This window comes from Sinohyriopsis cumingii, chromosome 9 (genome assembly GCF_028554795.1).
Source record: "Sinohyriopsis cumingii isolate HCF-2022 chromosome 9, ASM2855479v2, whole genome shotgun sequence".
Lineage (NCBI taxonomy): Eukaryota > Metazoa > Mollusca > Bivalvia > Unionida > Unionidae > Sinohyriopsis > Sinohyriopsis cumingii.
The window spans coordinates 6,648,961-6,673,625 of record NC_142969.1 but is presented as its reverse complement, the minus strand read 5'-3'; the positions used below and the strand labels follow the sequence as shown (position 1 = coordinate 6,673,625).

The 24,665-nt window shown below is 34.7% G+C and overlaps 1 long non-coding RNA gene across 1 annotated transcript in view; it reads right to left on the bottom strand.

The window, feature by feature from the left end:
- The window catches only part of LOC149791218 (uncharacterized), a 101,091-nt gene extending 76,709 nt beyond the window's left edge, over positions 1-24,382 (bottom strand). Inside the window, exon 1 of the long non-coding RNA XR_016423323.1 lies at positions 23,733-24,382. This is a non-coding gene — a long non-coding RNA (uncharacterized LOC149791218). The remainder of the gene's footprint in view (positions 1-23,732) is intronic.
- Between the last annotated feature and the right edge of the window lie 283 nt (positions 24,383-24,665).

Here is a 24,665-nt window from a genome sequence, read left to right as displayed (position 1 = left end):
AGTATTATTGCATATTGGAGATGTTGAATATGATTTCTGACTAATCTATTATTACATATTGGAGATGGGGGCCCCGAGTGGCCGAGTGGTCTAAAGCGCTCTCCGTTACGGATCACTGCCATCTCACCTCTGTCTGCGTTGGTTCGAGTCTCGGATTCGGCTAATGACAGTATGTGAGAAAGCTTGCCAGTAGCTTCTCGTGGTTCGGTGGTTCTTTCCGGGGTTTTCCCGGGTTCTACCTCCACCATTAATACTGGCCGTCATGTATCGTGTGCTGAAAAATGGCGTTAAAACCCTACAACAACAACAACATATTGGAGATGTTGAATATGATGTCAGAGTAATCTATTATTGCATATTGGAGATGTTGAATATGATGTCAGAGTAATCTATTATTGCATATTAGAGATGTTGAATATGATGTCAGAGTAATCTATTATTGCATATTAGAGATGTTGAATATGATGTCAGAGTAATCTATTATTGCATATTGGAGATGTTGAATATGATGTCAGAGTAATCTATTATTGCATACTCACGATGTTGAATGTGAAATCTGAATAATCTTTCATTGCATATTGGAGATGTTGAATATGATATCTGAGTAATATATTATTATATATTTGAGGCGTGGAAGGAGATCTCTAAGTAATCTATTATTACATATTTGAGATATAGAAGGTGATATGTGAATATAATGTTATTACATATATGAGATTTTTAAGATTTGTTCGTGTTTATTATAATAATATCTACATCGGAAACTTTGTAATTGTCTGTACGGATACAGTATACGGATGATGAAGTTGTACATTACAAAATGGCATACTTGAAGCAATGTAAATCAATTAAATACATTCGCAATATTTAGTAAATCTTAATGTCATTAAGTCAAACATTATTTTTCAGGATGTAAGATTGATGCATATTAATTAACGACGATAACTGAATAATTAAAAGGAGATAAGACCTGTTATATTTTCAGCGTTAAACATGACAATTTTAAAACTATTTGCAAAAGTACTTTTGATTGACAAAATTTTATTCAGATATACAGATAGATTACACTGCTGTTAAGTCTAACACATCACAGAATTACAGATCTAATACTCTGCCGTTAAGTCTAACACATCACAAAATTACAAATATATTACCCTGCTGTAAAGTATAACACATGATCTTAGAAGTAAACGTCGACAAAAAGATGAAATTTTAACATCGCCAAGATTAATATGTTTTCAACGTTATGAATTAGTTTGAATGTTATAAGCATTCAAATATTTTTTTTTTAAGTGGGACACAGCTTGTCAGAAAGAAGTTACCTTTTCCTGATTTGAATGCTTTGCCATGTGGAATACTAATTTGTAATAATATAAATTTTCTTTATCAAACTTTAAGACCCATTCGTTTCATTTTGCTTTCAGAAAGGTATATTTAAATTAAAATCCATTTAATGACAAAAGTTTTTGTGAAGGAAACGGGATACATTGTCATTTTAAGGACTTGAAATTCATTTAGAGCCGTCGATAATCCTTCATTGTACAACAATTCTTGTACAGCGAGAGCTCAACATACCAGCTGAAGAATAAATGAAACAACGAAAAGATATTGTTATGTGGAGGCAAGTACATATAATACACCTAACTTGTAGATGCTAGTGTGGTGTGAGAATTTCAATAGGTTCTTAAAGATAATCGTGCCTATATTTGTATTACGACTATGAGGCCTTAAACTATGGAACATAAACTATTTGCACCAACAAATCAAGTTAAATTCAATAAATAATTTATTACCACAAGTTGCAGAGTAACGACTCGAAATAATTTACAGTTTTATTAATTAAATCCGAAATAATCGTAAACGTTATATCGCATGTCCAAAGGTTTGGACTGTTCCGAATGAATTCCAAAGGTTTGGACTGTTCCGAATGAATTCCAAAGGTTTGGACTGTTCCGAATGAATTCCAAAGTTCTTGAATATTTTTATGTACCAATAGTTTTGAGCGTGCTGATTGAAGTACTAATAGTACTGAATTTGTTGATGTACCAACAGTTTTGATGTATCACAATGATATAATCCAGACTGACTTTGAATAAATTTCTCGTCAATTAGCTGTTTTGTAATTCCAATGAATAGTATAAATAATTTTTATAGAATTGTATCTATACACACAACAAATTTTGATCGAAGATTCTAAAAGACTGATATGAAACAGAAATAGGTAATTGTTTACCTTACCTTTATATATACGACTGTCATATGAACTTTGACGCAACATAATGTTCAATTAGACGCTAGATATGTTTCATTTCTAGTGGAACGTTCCATCACCTTATCAACAGGTTCGTTTCCAGAAGATTGTAACTACGTCAACAAGGTTAGACCTTGAACTTCATTTTATGTAAGCATCTTGTTTACTTCATTGAATTTTAATAAAGTTCAGGTAAAAGACATGCCAATAGTCATGTATATAAAAATATACACACAATCACAAACAAAAGTCAAGAACACAATATCAATTAAATACACATAACATTTGCCAGATTCGTTTATTTCCCATTAGAAAGATAAGGCTAGTTTTTGAATCAATAACTGATTGAATATCAAAACCTTTTGAGTGAAGAGAATTAGAAAATATATTTCTTAGTTGTTGACTTACAGGCTACACAAAAGAACGTGTTTGCTGACATCTTTTGAGTCTGAATAGAAACTACAATCATTGACTTGATTTTTTTGTATATTGACTTATTTCAATCTCTTGATTTGTATCTAAGGCAAAAACTCAAAAAGGATTTTTTGTTGGTTGTCATTTGGGTTTTTAACTACACGTAGGCAGTTTTGAAAACTAGTTTGCTTTATGAAGATGCATTATGTAACTAGCTTATTAGATTTGCCAGTTTTTCAAAAGGTTACATGGTTCTGAAAATTTGTAAGATCAGATGGACCTAATTGGTTCTTTAGAGTTTCGGTATTTTATAGATTTTCATGGTTCTTGAGATTTCCCAGTATTTGAAGGAGTTTGATATTTGTTGAGATTGCCCAGATTTTGATGGAATTGCATAGTTCTTTCAAGTTTTTGGCATTTGAAGGAGCTTAATCGTTCAAGAGAGTTCCCTGTATTTGAAAGACTTTGAAGGTTTTCGAGATTCTCAAGTTTTTGATTGGCTTACTTAGTTCTTTAGAGTTTTCGGTATTTTAACGAGTTCAATGGTTGTGGAAAGTTCCTAGATTTGGATGAACTTACATAGTTCTTTAGATTTTTCAGCATTTGAAGGAATTTTGTGGTTGTGTAGATTTCTCAGTATTTGAATGAATTTCATAGGTCTTTAACTTTTTCAGTATTAGAAGGAGTGTTATGGTTCGAGTGATTTCCCCGTATTTGAAGGAGTGTCATTGTTGCGATTTCCCAGTTTTTAAAGGAGTTGATGATTATTGAGATATCCCAGTATTTGAAAGAGTTTCATGGTTTTGGAGCATAGTTTGCCGCTTAAGAACTAATGATTCAAGATTATTTATATGTATTACAGTTATAATATCTACTTTTAGATCAAAGATAAAAATAAATAGTAATGCTTAATTTAATATAAACCCAGATCTCATATTGTGTACGATACCATCATTGTTTTGCTCGTATGCTTTGAAGAGTACACGTAAACAGGCGCCATTATAAATTATTTATTACGTTTATATATATACTCTTTGATATATATTTATCTGAAAATAATCATCTAGTTGTTACGGTCCTACTAGACATGGTATGATAAAGATCCTGTGCCCAAGTATGGCATGCACGCATTTCATCTGATCCATAAAGGATCGCTTATGCATTCCGCATAATATAGTTCAAGTTAAGATACTCCTTTTATAATTTAAGACACTATTTATAACGCTTCTTGACAATATGTTTGGTATCTAATGACAATTCATTTAATCAAGTGTGCATGTTAAGTTCGATAATTCGTGACAATATTTTCTATATGGAGACATGCAATCGTCTTTGTTATTGGAGACAGAAATGGGTGATAAGCATGATATTGTCTAGTGATGACAATGGCACGCGCGTGGCTCCTAACAAAAGGGATTCAATTTCAGAACTGATATCAACATATTAAATTATCTGTTATACTGCAAACAAATTTGTCATTAAGATACCAGTGGCACTAATTAATTGTTTGTTGTACATATAGTGGCATGATGTCATGGTTTTACGTATGTGGAGGACACAGTGGTTTAACTACTCAGTGGGGTAAACATGTTGTCTAGAGGTCTAAGGGACAGAATTCTTGATTAGGGACGTGGATGCAAAGCCCCTGAAAGAGCCTACGTTTTAAGTGTTTCCATGGCATAATGTGAGCAATTTAACAGAAACAACACTTACGATAAGAACTATTGCGGTTGTTGAGCGCTCATATTTACTGACCGGGGTGGGGGTGGGGAGGGGGACAACGTCTCCTCCCACTTCGTCCACCTCGCTCCGATTTGCCTCTTCTAATTTTTTAAAATGTAATATGTTCTTTTTTTTACATAGGAAAGGAAATTCGGTTAAAGTTTAAAACCTTTTGGTTTCAATCACATTATTAAATAAAACGAATTAAGATTCTAGTCAGCTTTAATGTGATTAAACACGACTTGCTAATTATCATTGTCATAAGACTTCTAATTAATTAACTGAAACATAAACCAAATCAGCGTGAAGTGACAACGATTCTGTACTTCTAGATTCATCATTATCATCATCAGCCCCGTAGCCTGGTAAACCCTTGAGGCACCATACAAGACCGAACAACCAGCTTCCTCCCCATTCCTTTCGGTTATCCGTTTTTCTCAGTGAGTCGCTCAATGTCAAGCCTGGCCCACCTCTTTCTCTGCGAGCCTCTCTTTCTTCTTCCTTGTAAAGTGCCTTGAATGATTGTATGGCAAGTTCTGATGATCGTGAGACATGCCCATACCACTGCAGTTTAAGTTTTTTCACTGTAATCAGGAGATCTTAGTTAGGCCCAATAGCTTGTCTGATCCTTTGCCCTATTTCTTCACTGATGACACCGTATTTGTATGCAACGCCGCGGTTCTTTCGGAAGCACCCCCATCTCTGTGGCCTGTATCCTTTTCTCTGAGTCATCTGTTATGGTTCATGATTCACAGGCGTAGAGAAATATGGAGATCACCAGCGAGTGCACCAGTCTGACCTTTAAACTGAGTGCGATGTTCTTGTTGTTCCAGATGGGCTTCAATTTTGTCAGCGCTGATGTTGTCTGTGCAATCCTGAAGAGTACTTTAGGTTTCGATCCTTCATCTGTTACCGTTGCTCCCAATTACTTGAAACTGTGGACTGTTTCTAGCTTCGTACCTTGGACCCTGATGATGTCAGTGATGCTTCCCTTGTTGTTGTTGGTCATGAGTTTCGTCTTCTCTGCACTGATTTCCATGCCGTAGGCTGCAGAGGTTTTGTCGAGGCTCTGTACTAAGCTAGCCAGTTCTTGCCCATTTCCTGCTAGTGCATCAATGTCGTCAGCAAAACATAAGTTGGTGACTGTTCTGCCTCCGATGCTGACTGTCCCTTCATGCTTTTAAAGCGCGTCAGCCAGGATTCTCTCGAGAAATATATTGAATAGTGTGGGAGAGAGCAGACAGCCTGGTCTGACACCGACTGTCATTCTGAACCAGACCTCTATACTGCCGTTGAAGTATACTGAACTGGTGGCCTTGTCATTGAGGTACTCTATTACTGGGACGAGGTCGGCACTGATGTACAGTCTCTTGGTCGCCCACAAAGCTGCATGTCATATCCTGTGAAATGCCGTCTTGAAATCCACGAAGACGCGGTACAGATCTTGTTGGTGTTGGCGGTATTTCTCACACAATATCCCGTGGTTGAAGATCGGCTCTGTTGTGCTACGCCCTGCTCTGACACATGCCTACTCCTAGGCAATGATCTTTTCAGCCTGTGGCTTTAGTCTGTTCAGCAGTATCCTCAACATAACTTTGCTTGGATGGCTTATAAGACTGATTGTACGGTGGTTTGACATGGTTGCAAGTTGCCTTTTGGGGGGAGGGTGATGATCAGTGATTGGGTCCACGGCGATGGACATACTCCTGTTTGCCAGATCTTGTTGCCAACAAGATCGTACTAGATTAAATCCGTAGTTTAAAGTAAACAAGCTCATAATTTCGATTGGAATAGTCTTCCATAATTCTCCGCCCGATACATCCAAAGATTGTATCGTAATAGGAATACAAATATACTGGTCTCCAAAGTAACAACGGTCAAGATATTATGTGAGCGGTTTGTGATATATATCAAGTTTTCGGGTACAATGCCACTGACCACCTTGTACATTTTGAGCAACGTGCTCACATAATGATAACTAATTTAATCTAGTAAATCATGAAGAAGTTATTGTGAAAAAATAAGCTTTTAGAGTTAATCGGATAATCAGTTTTGCAGCCTGGCACTCTGTTTAGATTTATATATGCTGCAATTGACCCAGCAGTGTATACTAATTTAACGACTGCAAAAAAATAGCTATTGTATTGCAATTACTAATATTTTTTAAACGTGAGCAAAAAATACGTTTCATTGGGCACATTCCATTTACTTAGTAAATAACATATATGGATAACTTGGGGGTCCCAATGAAAATAGTTGTCCTTGAAAACACCTGACAATTTTTTAGTAATACAGAGGCAATCATAAATTTGAAAATAAGTATTCATAACATTTTTGCGAGTGGGTTTATCGTAATAGAAATAGTTTGCAATTGCTGTTGGTGCACGCAATGCTGTTGATACTACTTGGAATATGATTGAATGGCTGCCTGAAGATGACCGTGTAGAATTTCTAGAATGGTGGCTAGCTGATTCACCATGGAACATGCCTGTATTAGGGTATTCATGACACAGAGGTAGATCGTTAGAAAAGATCAGATAACGTCTGGGAAGCTTCTGAAGCATCAGTTATAACTGGTACTATGCATAAAGAGTGGTTTCCAATACTGACTCTTAGAGTAATGTTTGAAGGTAAGACCTGAACCAAGAATGTGCACAAGTTTAAAATTATCAGAATTTCAGTATCACCATAATCATATGCCTTTTAAATATTTATATAGTCAATCCCATTGAGTTTACAAGAGTTAACGGCAGGGAACCATCTTTCAGTAAGTTTAGTTACATCTGTGTTTGAATCTAGCTGCCACTGAATCATCTAGTTAGCCAAATGTAGTCGATCCACTTAGGTCTACATCCACCTTTGGCATATATAGCATGCGGAAACAATATATATCGCTCCGTTTTGTGATTGGAATCTGATCCATTGATATTGATTGTTACGTGTTAAGCTGCTCCAATTAAAAATCGCCCATACGTACGGTTTTATATTGAATTAAGGCACGTGGACATAAAGAAGTCACCATATTGAACACAGAGCCAGTGTGGATAGCTCTCCTTTGTCAATTGGCTTAGCTTACTGGAGGCTTAACATACTCACGAGAACACAGGCTCATAACATTGTTTCGGCTATCTACGTCTGCCATTGGTCGATGTTGATACACGACAGTGATGGTTCCAGATAGAATAAGAGTTATTAACAAAATATTTTGATAATATATTTTAGTAATTATTTGTCAGAACTGTTAATGACAATAAAATAAGCATGAATTGAATCAGTTGACTGATATTACTGACGTCCAGCCTGTGGCTACTTTTATAATTTATACGTAGCAAGCCATTTCTCTCGCACTGAGTCTTTCCTAAATGTATCTTTAAATAAAAGGAATACAATAGAAACACTAGAAAAGAAGCCAAAAATAAGAACAAACGATAAACGTCATACTGTGATCATGTATTATAAATAAATAATAAACGACAGTATTTAAATTAGGAATGCAAATGTATTACATGTTTCTAACATAATCCACTCCATAATCCTATCTAATAAATAATCGTATAAAAATTAAAATAGTGTTTAAGACTATTGAAAACCAGCTATTCGACTTTCAGTATTTTACTCCTTTATTAGCCATGCATTTTCAAGATTAGTTTTAAACTGCATTCACTTGATTTTATTCCTTTCAGATGAACTGTAATAAAGAATATTGTATTCCTTTATAATTTATTTACTAGTGTATATTTATTCCTTTATAATTTATTTACTAGTGTATATTTATTCCTTTAGAATTTATTTGCTACTGTATATTTATTACTTTCAGATATTCTGTAGTAATGTTTTCTATTCGTTGTATACGTTCTGTTTAATGTTTTCTATTCGTTGTATACGTTCTGTTTAATGCTTTCTGTTCGTTGTATACGTTCTGTTCAATGCTTTTTGTTCGTTGTATACGTTCTGTTTAATGATTTTTATTCGTTGTATACGTTATGTTTAATGTTTTCTATTCGTTGTATATGTTCTGTTCAATGGTTTTTATTCGTTGTATACGTTCTGTTTAATGTTTTTTATTCGTTGTATACGTTCTGTTTAATGTTTTTTATTCGTTGTATATGTTCTGTTTAATGTTTATTATTCGTTGTATACGTTCTGTTTAATGTTTTTTATTCGTTTATACGTTCTGCTTAATGCTTTTTGTTCGTTGTATACGTTCTGTTTAATGTTTATTTTGAATGTGGGAAACTATTATCAATCTTATACAACTGGAACGCTATTAATAACTATATACATTTTTTGCGGTCGCTGCATAGTTGATCATGTTTTCACCGAATAGTATTAATTATCAATTTTGAATGTCGCCGATGTCGTATGCAAGTTTGAAATCAATGTATATTTTTGGCTACAATTCTAATTTTGGTATACCTTTATGTACGAATAACACTATCGTTACATAATCACATTCATCATTGACATAAGCTGATACCCTAAAACCGTCCTATTGACGTAATTACATCAATTGATGACACGAAGAGGTGGATGTTAAATTGATCATTTTGCTTGCTAAAGTGCAATTTATTATTTCATAGATGATCGACGTACACATGTATAACATATTTGATTATTATTTTATCCACTGCATCCCGAAACTGTTGTTTGAGTTTTTCCTTGGGAAATGCACTTATCTGTCGGTTCTTTCTGCATGATACGGCCATTAATTTGCTAAAAGCACGGTTACAAACTATCTAATCATCCATGCAAAATACTCTGCTTAGGATGTAAATGTACAATATTACACATTACAGACCTTTGCTGAAGTGAATATAGAGTTGTATGAACAAGTAAATACTGTACTGGCAAAACAGATGTCAAAATGATAGATATTCACGTTTCCTACAACTTAATATTCACGGAAACAACTCTCTATTCTTTTATTATTACATGATTGTTTTAGAATGTTACTAATCCCTTTTCAACTGTATTTACGTTTCATGCATTTTAATATTTCAACATGTTTATCAGATATACTCCAATTTGTTTTGTAAAATGAATGTTATCGTTGGATCATTTGTGTGTGTTTCGGGAAAGGGTGAAGATAAGCCAGACAACCCCTGTTTAAAGATGGCAATATAATATATTTAAAACAATAAAACAAAACAAGAAACGTTAAAAACTTACCTGCTATGATGCCAGGTAAATAAACGATGTTATATTCATGTTAAACGACGAATGATCATGCGGCATAAAGAGATATCACATATCACTTGGCTGTTAGCCACCCGTTAAAAGATCATCTCAATCGAAAACACGTAATAACTTCCCTTATCATACAAATGGTACATATTACAGGTTTAGCATTTTTAATATGTACATCGTTTATTTCAAGATGTTAACATACTAATTTATGTTAATCTGATTGGTCCATATAAGACAATGAAATATGTGCTTAGTATTATCTTTATTGTTTGGCGGCGACGGTGGGAATTTTCATGATCCCATCATCGAACCTTTTAAAATTATTATTAATATTAGCAATTTAGCGACCATCTTTCGAATCGAATGCCGGGACATTTAGGAGAAAGTCACCTCTGTCGGAATATGGCCACCTTACCTCAAAGCGCTTCGTCACAAAACAAAATTAAGGTCAGTTGATAGAGGTATAGAGAGGGAGAGATTCAAGCTTATAATTGGCACCCCACTCCTAATACAAACGTGGTTGAAATGTTTAAGTCAAGGAATAAATAAATTCATCTCTGAAGAAAGTCGACAAATGCCGGTCTACCAGATTACAGAGAGGTATATAGTCACATCATTCTTTCAATTTTCAATCTTTTAATTCAGTGGAGCATTTAAGTCACATTGATAAGGTCAAAGGTCAAACAGTACATATGTTGGAGATCAGCTGATTGTTTATAAGTTGAAAGTGAAATGTTATGCTTTTTAGCAGACACTTTGGGTACCTTTTGATGATTCACAAAGTTCATGTTTAAAGGGTAGTAATGTCGATCGAGAGCGAGACCTATTTCCGTTTTACGCTCTCTATTCATATGCAGATAAAAAGCCAATCTTGAATCTGATTTATGTCCTGAAACTGAACAGATCTGAACCATTCCAGATTTGTGTGAGATCAATTCTCACTTATTGAATAGATTTTTTATGTCATGGAGAGTCCATCGGCTGCTCTAAGGCTGGACGTACAGGATGTGATTTCTTCGCCTAGTGGTCTATTGCAATATAATAGAGGGTTATATTCCAGGAACGATTCTCGTCTGTCACTTTTAGGAAGGAGATTGGTGAGATATGTTTCAAAATAAGGCCATTGGCCAAATTTGATCAATAGGTATGTTTTCATGAAACGATGTATGTTTTACTTGCTTGAACCTCGGCTTATTTTGCTTGATTCATCAATTTTCTTTTGGAAGCATCTCTTTCCCGATCTGTCGAGGCAGCTTTTAAATCAGGTTTTGGTTATCAGCAACATTATTGGCCGTCACTATCCGTCCTAAACAGGACCTAGTACAAAGCTGTTCTTATCAAGCCAACCCGCACGGAATTTTGGAAACCTTTAATTATTTTTATATAGGTAATGAAGTACAAATGTTTGCGTACAGTTAATGTAATGAAAGATATTGTTTTAAAACACCAATATCGCTGAGCAGTGGAAACTTGTAACAGTCATTAAAGAGATTATACAACCATAGGTTGAGAACCAAATATGCATTTAAAAGTTTCTTCGGCATCAACGTTTAAATGTTGTTTCATTGTGATAGATTCGCACGTGCCAAACATTCGGTTAAACAAACACAAAATCAGCTTAATTCATCTCTTAACGCTAAAAATTCTGTTTGAGTCGTCGTTTGGTTACTCAACTAAATCACAGTAGTTCAGATTGACCACTTTTAATCCCATAATACAATGCGTACATAAGGCTTGTTTACATGCGTGACATCATAGTAGCACAGGGTTTTCAATATTACCAGAACTGTGTAAGCATGATAATGCTTGATACGTGTTGGGTTTAGGAAAAGTTCCATACACCTCTTCAATTTCATTAAAATACGAAGGCCTATTTAATTTGAAGTGTAACAGAATGGTAATTATAATACAAACACACTCGGTTCTCGTGCATTAAGACCAATGGTTCAACAAGCCCTAATGTGCATTATCCGTTCTGTACATATAAAGTGATATAAGCTTGTATATTTTATCTTATTTTTCTACTTATCATGCTTATCTTGTATCTGATACACAAATAACACATAATGTAGGCCAACATATAGGTTATGGTGCTACTGTTAGTAAATACGATCTTTGTTTAAATAACATTAAGTAGATAATGAATAATGTTACTACAATCTTTATCCTACACTAAAATACAGGCAAGTGATTTGTTTTCAATGTGATGTTTTTATCTTCTCCAAATCATTTGATAACATTTATAACTATGCTCGTTAGAAACAGGCTGTGTATGGAATTACGTAGCAATTGATATGATTCGAAATCGCTATTTGACAACCAGTATGAGTTCCAGACACTGATAATGTATATTATGAATAGAGGTGTATTATACATTATCGCCATTGCTGATTAAAACAATAAAAACGATTGGCTTCAGGCAAAGCTCTCATTGACAATTAATGATATTCTTTATTGCATCACAGAAACTAAGAAGATGGAAAGTTTATTTTAATATACAAATTAAATTATCTTGTTAAGAGAATGTACACTGTAAAAGCGATACTGTACGTTTAATGTCAGACAGATAACAATTACATTGCTTTTAGCTATATGGTATATTTCCTTACAATTATATTATTTAGTATCATAGGTATTATTTTCTTTGATACAATTCAAGACATGGCCAACGAATCATGCGAAATTTATACATTCCTACGACAAGTTAAGTTCATAGGAGTATACTAAAGATGTGTTTATTTATTGTTTTTAATTTACATCCTTTTCACAATACCACCATACTTAAATTTAGATACACGTCCTCAGCTGATGCAACATGGGAATAAATGTTTTAATCAAAACACAAACTCAGAATATCTGGCAGTCTCTTAAATCCGCTAGAAGTTTCCTTTTGTATTCAGTGATATTGGCTAAACTTTGCACATGGCTAAAGTGTATACGATATCTAGAAAATCTAGATCTTGAGCAACTGCAGCGTCAAACTAATGCCAGCGAATATATACATTTGAGAACATCGCCTAAACGCGCTACTACAGACAGAAGAAAGCTGTAAATTACAAGAGTAAATCTGCATTCGAATTATATACCTGAACAATAGTAATCTAATAAAGAAAGGCTTACTCATTTATTCACACATAAAAAAATAAAAATATTTACAGGTGTTTGTTGTCAGCTAAATACATTTAATTTTGATGTCATTTAGAATGACATATTTGACTACAGTTTTGAGCATGATGGACGGTGAACGTTTACTAATGCAAAATGCTTAACTGTAAAAACTATATAGTGGCTATCAAATGTGACTCAGTGAAAAACATCTGTTGCCATCACTGCTTTGCTTCGACAATAAATACTGCAGTTACAATCTGTATTCCACTCACACCACCTAGTGGTAGACCTGCAATACAATATAATTTACAATAGATGAACACGCGTGTAATAAGGTATATTAATTCCAGTAATGGTTGTCCTCTTCTACAGCGGACAAGTTATATAAATAAAATCCTCTTCGGTGCACATGAATTAACTACAACATCATAAAGTAAGAGATATAAATAATATATTGTTGTATGTCTTGACCTTCACACTAATTCATATTAGATATGTTTTATTTAATGAATAGTATATGACCAATGCGTTCAGCATTCCAAGGCGGACTAGGATGCACACTTTAATTTTACAATAATACCTCTTATTAATATACATAAATGAATAGTTCAGTTTTTGGGAATTAAACAAAGCACTGAAATGTAAACTATTTGTGTTTTGTTTATAGTGAAACACGTGGTTCAGGTCAGATCAATTACATACAATACACGGACCTTCCTCCCCAGGTGTTTGTATACATTTGTCTGACTCGGTTGTTAAATTGTAATAGGAAATTATAGATTTAGAGTAAGGTGAATACATTTGGTTAAAAAGTCTATAGGTAAAGCAATTACTCGAAAATGTGTATTTTCTCTCTCAATTTCATCATTAGGAAAAGAGTTTATAACACCACACATATACATATCTATATTCACCAATATAGATTTTTTCATTATTAAACTATAAATGCGTATTGCTATTCTTTTTCAGATAATCTACTATTGCATTATATGTTACTCTTTCGTTTTTCTCTCTTTCTATCTGCTTGCAATAAAATTTACCAATATTTATTTAAACATGAACCATGAATGGTTTTCTTAGTGCCTCATACAAAAGCGTGCAAAATGGGGAGCTCTAGTGACGTTTTATGTCAGTCTTACGGACAATAATATTCATTTTCGTACAACTCCAAATCATTGATTCATGCAATAGTATAGATATAATACCGCTGTTAATTAGTTTCAGCTAACATTCAATAGGAAGGACATGATTCAGTTTGGAAGAATAATACGGTTCTTTAGTCTTTTACACTGTTGGCATGAAACATAACTCCGAATTAAACGTATTATTACCGTATCTAACATTAAACATTTACATTTGAAATTTAATTTGTCCGTGTAATCTCTGACATCTATTAAAATTTAGTTTTGTCAGCATTACAGTTATTACGAAACCGATGACCTCGTTTTACGTGTGCAAGAATAGCAGCATCATAAGGTCAAAGGTCAAACAAAACCATAGTAGATATGTGATATTTTCCGTATCGTCTACTTGCAGTTTGCCGCCATTTATATCCTTCATCTTCTGCTTGCAGTTAGATACATTGTAGTCTGAAGATTCAATATAATATTCAAAATAGTGGCGGGAAACCTTTTTGCTTTGACGAAGTACTTTCAAATAAGGAAGAATCAAGCGAACACGTTATATTAAAAAAATGCCTCAAACAATTGGGAACATTGCCATACACGTTTATGTTATAATGACACACAAATACCAATTAAGACGGTTGAAATCTACAATAGGAAAGCACTGTAATACTAACAGTACCAAAGCCAGACACATAACTACAAGCTCTCGGACTCCATCATTATTTTAATAATGGTAAGGGATAATTAATTTTTAATTGATTCAACAATTGTACTTTATCCAAAGGCATATATCTGGTACAGGTGCAACATAAATGTTAATGTTAACAATGTCTGCTATCAAACATGCAGGATGATATGATTAATGTTCTGTCACTACTAACAGCAGCCTCTGCTATGCATGGAGAAAGAAATTATGCTGATAATACCTCCTTCTGAAGCGAAAACGTTGTTTCGATGCAATACAACATATTTTGTTATATTGGTACACCACTATAACGATGAAAATTGCATCAAGCTAACGTTACTCTTTAAACAAATAAAGAGTAAAGTCAATAATTTAAAATTCAGTAAACGAGTCCAGGCTATCTTCAAATGCAAATCCTCCAGATTGTGTCCACATAAATTCAATCATAATTTCCAAAGAAACAGAGCCTGTGAAGTTTGAAGTAAATATCAATCCGGATATATACCTGTAATTCTTTAGATGCTTTTGAAAGTAAGTTTCCTGTAATCTACACATTGCCCAAGAATCCCGTCTTTCCCCTCATTTAATACATACAGAGAACTCTAGGGACTAGTTGGGGGCTCAACAAATCCTAGCTCCAGTAGTTTATCTAATATTATTTTATCACGTATTTGCGTTGCGAGCAAGGTATTATATACAGGGACATTGCATAATTAGTATTTAACCGGGCCTTGTTGTTATAACATTATATAATTCATTGCAAAAATTACTAATATCCTTTCCTTGCTTCTTCTCCAAGTTGATTCACAGCTTACTACTAGCATCACCCTCGCCTGGTCTAGGGGGAAAATCGATGTTCAAGCAATCTTTCTCGTCCATCGTTGCCAACACCTCATCTCGCTTGTATCCACTTAATAACTTGTACTCATGATTGTAGGTTGTAAAGTGCCATCTGGAAGCACATTACACAGCTTCAAGATAGAGGGTTGTCCTTTTAAGTGGAGAAAACATTTTGTTTGTAGCTTCTTGACCTTGGAAGGTGCAAAAGTAATCTTGATGACGATTTTGATCGGATTTGAGTTCAGGTGATAAGTTTCTCCTAGGAAAACCAAGTGACCTTATTTCTGATTGGTTATCTTCTTAAAGCCCCAACCTTGTTGACAAGTTAGAAATATCTGGAAATGATCATTCGGCTCTCTTTTTGTTTCTGAAATTGCGTTTTCAAATATGGGCTGTTTAACTTTGACTTCGTTATTCCCATCTTAAACATCAGTCTCAGTAGAATTAGCTTTAGTTGTGTTTAGAGAATTTCTTTCTTTCAATTATTAATTGGCATAACAAGGTCCTTATAAAATTTATTATTAAGTAGCTGGTTTGGAATGAAAGCAAATTCATGCAATGACATTTTCGATTATATCGTGGCGATACATCGGGACGTTTAGCACATTCTAGACTACTGTTACATCCGCACAGTGGCCGAAGTAAAACAGAGCGACATGTGTGCGGTCACAACGCAGATAATCAGCAAACTCGCCAATTTTCCAATGTGCGCGAAGAACAGTCTATTTGTGTGGTAAAAGACGTGACCTTCGCACATACCATGATCATACCAGATGAGATAAATGTTTTGAAGATCTGGATTCTATTATACAGAACTACTACGGTGAGTCATTCAAACCATGCCCAGTCACCAAAGGAGTCAAGCAAGTCTGTGTGCTAGCCTGAGCCAACTTCAGGTTGATGTTTTCTTCCATGCTTACCCATGCCTTCCATGACTGGGATTGACATCAAATACCATACTGATTTAAGTCGTTTACCCATGCCTTCCATGGCTGGGATTGACATCAAATACCATACTGATTTAAGTCGTTTACCCATGCCTTCCATGACTGGGATTGACATCAAATACCATACTGATTTAAGTCGTTTACCCATGCCTTCCATGACTGGGATTGACATCAAATACCATACTGATTTAAGTCCTCCAACCCAAAGAGACTAGAGGCGAAGATGAAGTTACAGGAAGTAACTGTTTATGATCTCTTATTTGCTCTTGACCATGCCATGTCAAAGTCTGACATATGCGGATCAAGAAGTATCATTCTGTTTCTATTCTCAAGGATTTATGTTGTTGCATACTTATTTTGTTCCTCTTTAACAAACTGGATAAACCCAAGACGGACCCCTTATTGTACGACTTTCCGTCTTTCTCTCGAATCTGCCTACCATCTCTCTCAAGACCGTATCGTGTCTATGTCTGTATCACCCTTGGGGTACGGCAACGTGACCCGATGATTTCTGGCATAACGGTCACTTGCAACCATCTATGAGGTTCCATCTGTACATATTATGTTTTTGTGACTAATATGAACACTTCAAGCTACTGGTATATTAGTACGCTCAAGACTACGGGCAGATCAGCGCCTTCAGCGCTGGATCTTATTTTCAACACTACTGGAATTTAATCGATACTTTATTAATTAGAACTTCTGCTCTGAGTTCTTTTTAAGTTGTATTGTAGGGAAATAGATTATTTGTTGAATTATGCAAAACATGCAGATGTTCGCTCTTTTCTATGACTTAGTTTAAGATCGTAGTTCCTTAAGAATACATAACTGTGAACCTTCTCTCCATCAATATTCAGATGTATTGTATTGGCAATAACATTGTAAAACTATACATCAACATATTGGAAATCATGTTCTACATTAGATACACAGAGATTAAAATGTGTATATAGATGAAGATTACTTAAGAACTTTTAAGAATGATAATTAATTTTATTTTTTAACTTTATTTCATAATATATTTTTCTATGATTGTAGAGTTTTCTCTGATAACGAATGAGATGTCACTCTTGCCTATTTAAAAATGAGACAATATGATAATAAAGCACATTTGTAGACACTTTACCGCGTCGTTGTGTTTTAGTTTTATCAGTTTGTTTTATATAGGAAATAATGATATGGCGGAGGTATTAATGTTGTGTGTCTGGATTGAAAGGTCCTTCAAGGTGTCGGAGTTTGACTTCGAGATAGCGAAAGAACTCTGGAGACATGAGGAAAATAGTATACATGATATGAAAAGAAATGCTATATTTACAGTTTGGTTCGACGAACGATGGCACGAAGAATCAAAAGTGGTTGGTTTTTGTAATATACCTCTAACAGTTGGGTCCGATGGAAATGACGCTATGTCATCAAAGAAGTGTAGGGAGGCCCATTACAGCAGTTCAGTTCTGATACTCTAATTGGGTTAGTTTACATTCATAGTCATTTTGTTCAGGTGTTTACTAACGTAATCTGCCTCACAATACATTGCAATCTTAATCTGTCATGCACTATACACATAAAACGAAATGAGACCAAGCGTTGACCTAGAAGTCTTTAAGAAACGCCCCTGGGGGTCACCTGGAGTAGATTATGGCATTGATAGCCACTACACTATTTGATTTGGTGTTTACTTTATAACACATATATTCTACGATTTGAAATGTGCCCTTCCGATATACGATCCTCAGCAAGTACAAACGATTCGAACGTTCTCACTTAGAATGCCAAGTGACATCCGAGTAAGTTCTTTAGTAGATGGATGTAAAACAATTCAGTGATTGTTAAACGTACCATTTTTCTTAATTTCATGCCATTATATTGTATTACGTACCATTCTATTGTATTATATGCCAATCTACTGCATTATATACGAATCTGTTGCATTAAATACCATTTTTTTTGTATTACATAACATTCGCTGTTATCAACGCATGAACGGAATACGCATACTGTTCAACACGGTTCACAGCTGAATTATCAATCCAAGATGAAGACTTTAATTATCTTGTGTACGCTGACTGTAAGTGTTTACAGCATTATAGTGAGTAAGGCAGAATGAAGACCCCCTCCACACACACACGTGATATCAAGTATGGCTTCACAATTTCATTGTATTTGAAAAGTAGTTACGTTTAGGAGGATATAAATCAAAGTCAACAACTGCAGTAACAACTTTCAACAAAAACTTCATTATGTTCATCATAAGACAGAAAGAAGGATCCTGCGTGCGACCACATATACCTAAAGGAGGATTCTCCGTGCGACACCACATAGACCTAAAGGAGGATTCTCCGTGCTACACCACATAGACCTAAAGGAGGATTCTCCGTGCTACACCACATAGACCTAAAGGAGGATTCTCCGTGCGACACCACATAGACCTAAAGGAGGATTCTCCGTGCTACACCACATATACCTAAAGGAGGATTCTCCGTGCGACACCATATGGACCTAAAGGAGGATTCTCCGTGCTACACCACATATACCTAAAGGAGGATTCTCCGTGCGACACCACATAGACCTAAAGGAGGATTCTCCGTGCTACACCACATATACCTAAAGGAGGATTCTCCGTGCGACACCACACAGACAAAAAGGAGGATTCTCCGTGCGACACCACATAGACCTAAAGGAGGATTCTCCGTGCTACACCACATAGACCTAAAGGTGGATAATCCGTGCGACACCACACAGACATGAAGGAGGATCCTCCGTGCGACACCACATAGACCTAAAGGATGATCTTCCCTGCGACACCACATAGACCTAAAGGAGGATCCGTCGTGCGACACCACATATATCTCACTGACGGCAAAGAACAAAATTGGATCCAAACGGGTGTTAGTGTAAAATATTATTTAAAATTGAATGAAAGTGACTTCAAACTTACAACGTTTACCCGGAGTCGTCAAACAAGGTCCATTGACTACTTGCATGCCCAATATAAACTATGGATGGGAAAATAAAAACTGACATGTCATGAAACAGCTGACTCTCATCTACATCTACTCCCAACAAGCTTACGGTCTTTACCTTTTGACCAATCCCGCTACCATAGAGACTAGATTTGGATACCTCAAGGGTTACTTTAAAATGAGGTAATTCAGAAAGACATACCTTGATGAGGCTATGTACAAAACTATAACCCTCAGTAGAAATGGACTCTTGCGATAAACAGCCAGAAATGTTCCCAAACCCATCCTTCGTGGTTTTGTACAATTAAACTTGCAATATACTATTCTGAATTATTGGCGTCAGATCTAATCTTCCGAACGACCAAGAGGCATAGTTCAAGACGGTTCTATGTCAAGGTACGTTCGCACATGACCACAAATTCCGGCACATACAATTGCAGAAACAAACACATATATGCAAACGTATGTCTGAGATCAAATCGCTCCGAAGTTTATCAAAAGGAGTTAGATTTAATAACAGTAAGAGATTAGAAAGTTGAGGCAAAAGAGTAATTTATTTTATCATGTGCAAAGCCTGTACCCTTCAGTATGTTTTTAAAACCTTTGACTTTAGACAAGTAAAGAACATCCACAAGACTCATATTCGCAATAAAACCGACGTGAAACCAGTCATTCACTGCAACTCATCTGAATAGACACTTAAGGTGATATCGACTGAGTCTGTCCCGCCTGGAACGAAACAGGATTGCACCCGTAAAAGACCAATAGTTGATTTTGAACCGAAAACGCACGGGGAATTGAATCTAAATGAAAAGGTAAGTTAAACGTATCAATGCAGATTTGTCATATTTCATTATACGATATTCTCAATGCAGACTGTCATATTTCAGTATACGATATTCTCAATGCAGACTGTCATATTTCAGTATGCAATAATCTCAATGCAGACTTGTCATATTTCACTATGCTTTTTGAATACTGTCTTGTCTTATTTTTAATATACGACATTCTCAGTGCAGACTGTCGTATTTCAGTATGCAATCTTTTCAATGCAGCCGTGTCATATTTCAGTATACTTTCTGAATACAGACTTATATTTTTAGTATATGATATTCTAAATACAGACTGTCATATTTTAGTATGCAATCTTCTCAGAGCAGACTTGTCACACTTCAGTATGCTTTCTCAATGCAGACTAGTTTATAATTTTAGCATACGACAGTCTCAATGCAGATTTGTCATATTTCAGCATGTAATCGTCACCATGCAGATTGTCATATTTCAGTACGCAATCTTCTCAAAGTAGATTTGTCATATTTCAGTATGCAATCTTCTCAATGCAGACATGTCATGTTTAAGTAACCAATCGTCTCAGTGCAGAATTGTCACATTTCAGTACGACAATTTCTCAGTGTAGACTTGTCACATTTCAGTATGCTTTCTCAATGCCGGTTGTCATGTTTAAGCATGAAATCTTCACAAATGCGGATTGTAATTTCTCAGTATGAAATCGTCTCAATGAAGTATTGTCATATTTCAGTATTCAATCTTCTCAATGCAGGTTTGTCATATTTCAGTATGAAATCTTCTCAATGCAGGCTTGTCATATTTCAGTATACAATCTTCTCAATGCAGTCGTGTCATATTTCAGTATACAATCTTCTCAATGCAGGCTTGTCATATTTCAATATGCAATCTTCTCAATGCAGGCTGTCATATTTCAGTATGCAATCTTCTCAATGCAGGCTTGTCATATTTCAGTATGTAATCTTCTTAATGCAGGCTAGTCATATTTCAGTATGAAATCTTCTCAGTGGAGGCTTATCATATTTCAGTATGCAATCATCTGAATGCAGGCTTATCATATTTCAGTATGCAATCTTCTCAATGAAGGCTTCTCATATTTCAGTATGAAATCTTCTCAATGCAGGCTTCTCCTATTTCAGTATGAAATCTTCTCAATGCAGGTTTCTCATATTTCAGTATGAAATCTTCTCAATGCAGGCTGTCATATTTCAGTATGTAATCTTCTCAATGCAGGCTTCTCATATTTCAGTATGAAATCTTCTCAATGCAGGCTGTCATATTTCAGTAAGCAAACTTCCCAATGCAGGCTTGTCATATTTCAGTATGAAATCTCAATGCAGGCTGTCATATTTCAGTATGCAATCTTCTCAATGCAGGCTTGTCATATTTCAGTATGAAATTTTCTCAATGCAGGCTAGTCATATTTCAGTATGTAATCTTCTTAATGCAGGCTAGTCATATTTCAGTATGAAATCTTCTCAGTGGAGGCTTATGATATTTCAGTATGCAATCATCTGAATGCAGGCTTATCATATTTCAGTATGCAATCTTCTCAATGAAGGCTTCTCATATTTCAGTATGAAATCTTCTCAATGCAGGCTTCTCCTATTTCAGTATGAAATCTTCTCAATGCAGGTTTCTCATATTTCAGTATGAAATCTTCTCAATGCAGGCTGTCATATTTCAGTATGTAATCTTCTCAATGCAGGCTTCTCATATTTCAGTATGAAATCTTCTCAATGCAGGCTTATCATATTTCAGTATGCAATCTTCCCAATGCAGGCTTGTCATATTTCAGTATGAAATCTCAATGCAGGCTTGTCATATTTCAGTATGCAATCTTCTCAATGCAGGCTTGTCATATTTCAGTATGAAATCTTCTCAATGCAGGCTAGTCATATTTCAGTATGCAATCATCTGAATGCAGGATGTCATATTTCAGTATGAAATCTTCTCAATGCAGGCTAGTCATATTTCCATATGCAATCTTCTCAATGGAGGCTTGTCATATTTCAGTATGCAATCTTCTCAATGCTTGCTTGTCATATTTCAATAAGTAATCTTCTCAATGCAGTCTTATCATATGTCAGTATGTAATCTTCTCATTGGAGGCGTATAATATTTCAGTATGCATTTTTCTGCTAGTCGGTTTATTCATTTAAATATTCGTTGAGTCAATACATACAATTTGTAATAATAATAATAACAATAATAATAATAATAATAATGATAATTATAATAATAATATTGTTATGATGATGTTGAGATTATTATTATTATTATTATTATTATTATTATTGGTAGTAGTAATAGTAGTAGTAGTAATAGTACTAGTAATACATGTATTCCTCTCATGTTTTATTTTACCGACATATAAAATATGCTATATCTTAGGTGTATCATTTTTCCACTGTCATTCCTATGCCTTTAGCCTAGACATTGACCAAATAAAACTCATCCACTCAGTGGTTGTTCATTCTCTTGCTTTATATACCAAGACTAAATACTAATGTTTTACCAAGAGACTCTTCACTTTACTAGTAAGTATTGCGTTTTTTTTTTGTTGTGATTTAATAGCATCGACCTTTGTATTAATATGTATTTACAAATTTTGTGTCGTAAAAAGATTATCAACCAATGACATTCGTTCTAATCGTCAGTTTGATTATCAGTACAAGAAACACGTACTTACTCAGATCAAATCACATTTGGTTATTTTGCAAAATTGTACAATACTGGTCCCAACACATAAAGACAATTTATTCCCGCTCTCAGTCTCATTCTTTTACTACGAAACTAGTTTTTGCACACGTCCATTTTGAGGACATAACTTGTAAATGGTTTAAGATGAATAGCTCGGACCGTTGGGAAACTTTTTTTAACTACTATACTGTTACTTATATACTGCACACACACACACACACACACACATCATTCATACATACATACATACATACATACATACATACATACATACATACATACATACACACACAGGCACATACACGCACACATACATACATACATACATACATACATACATACATACATACATACATACATACATACATACATACATACATACATACATACATAGGGAGGGGCAGAAAGACAGGCATAATTTAATACATGCATTCATGCAATCATATGTGTATATGCAAGTCTAAATTAAGAGTTATAAAACTGAAGATTTAAGTTTCAGACCATATAAGCCAACATTTTAAACTTGTCTTTCTTTTCACGCCTTGTAAATAATAAATGGAGGACAAGACGATAGCCATTCAAAATGATAAATTATTACGACGAAGACATTTATAGAGCCTTGATGACTACTGCCTAATAACCTTACTTTTCATGTAATACAGCGTAATAAAAATTATGATATTTTAAGATTAAATTAACCCCTACGACTTACATTTACAGTAAGTCATATCCTATTGTTCGTATAATTCAATTCGCACTTCAAGACTATGTATATATTACCCAACCTTTGAACAAATGTATTCTCAAATGATTGGAAGTATTTGAAGCATTGATATGTATAAAAACACTGATTTTAAGTTCAAATTCCCTGTGATATTTATTTGATTTAAGATTTAACGGGTCTTAAAAATAGTCTTGGGCCAGTCATAAACAAAAACTCCATGAAAGCCACGAACGAGTGATTTATCATAAAGTACCTACCTTAGAATTTACCGCATTCCAGTCGAATTTATATATTGTCACCAGACTGTAAGTATTTAAATATCTCATCCGTTTCCCACTCGACATTCATCCTGCAGTTATATCCGCTAATATTTAATAATCCGTGATAAAGTGTGGCGATGACCATTGAATAAATTAGAATTATCACAAATATTCGAACGCTCTTGGCTATTACTCATCACAGCCCATGTACTAATTATCCGGCGTCGTATATTTCCGTAGACTGTCATCCGCCATATTGAAATTGCTTCACATTGCACATACCGCATTAGTTATTACTCCAAATTTTCATCCAGAAAACGTATACGATTTGAAATCGACACAAATTAAAAATACGTTTGGATTCATAAAAAGTAGAGTCTGATTCCCAAGAACGTTTCAGCTCAGACTCTAAATATAAACAAAATATTAATCTCCAGCCATCGAATTATTTTCACGTAGAAATTGCTCCATGTACATGTTATTTGTTTACTTTTCATCATGTACCTCATGTATATTTTCCACAAAATGGTACAATCTATCAAATAGTACACATTTGCAGGAAATAAGAGTTGAAGACAGAATCTAAGTCTGAGTTATTCCAAGAAAGCTTTCGTAAAGTCCTGTTCGTTCGTAAGTTGGGTGCGGAAGAAAAAATATTTAGAAAAGGTATGGAGGTGGAATTTGGAATGCAGAATGTTGTCAATGGGGTACGTTAGCAGGCCCACTTATCTGTGGTGACGGGTTGCTTGTACAACTTAGGCGAGGCTCTTAACCGAAATGTATTCACATTATTTCAGAATAGAAAACTTAATGTTTTTCTTTAAATCCTCCCATTGTTTGGCTATAGTATGTGTATTATATATCATATCAGACATATTTCTCTATTTAAAATTTACCAAAGGATATCATATATTATTTTTTAGAACAAGA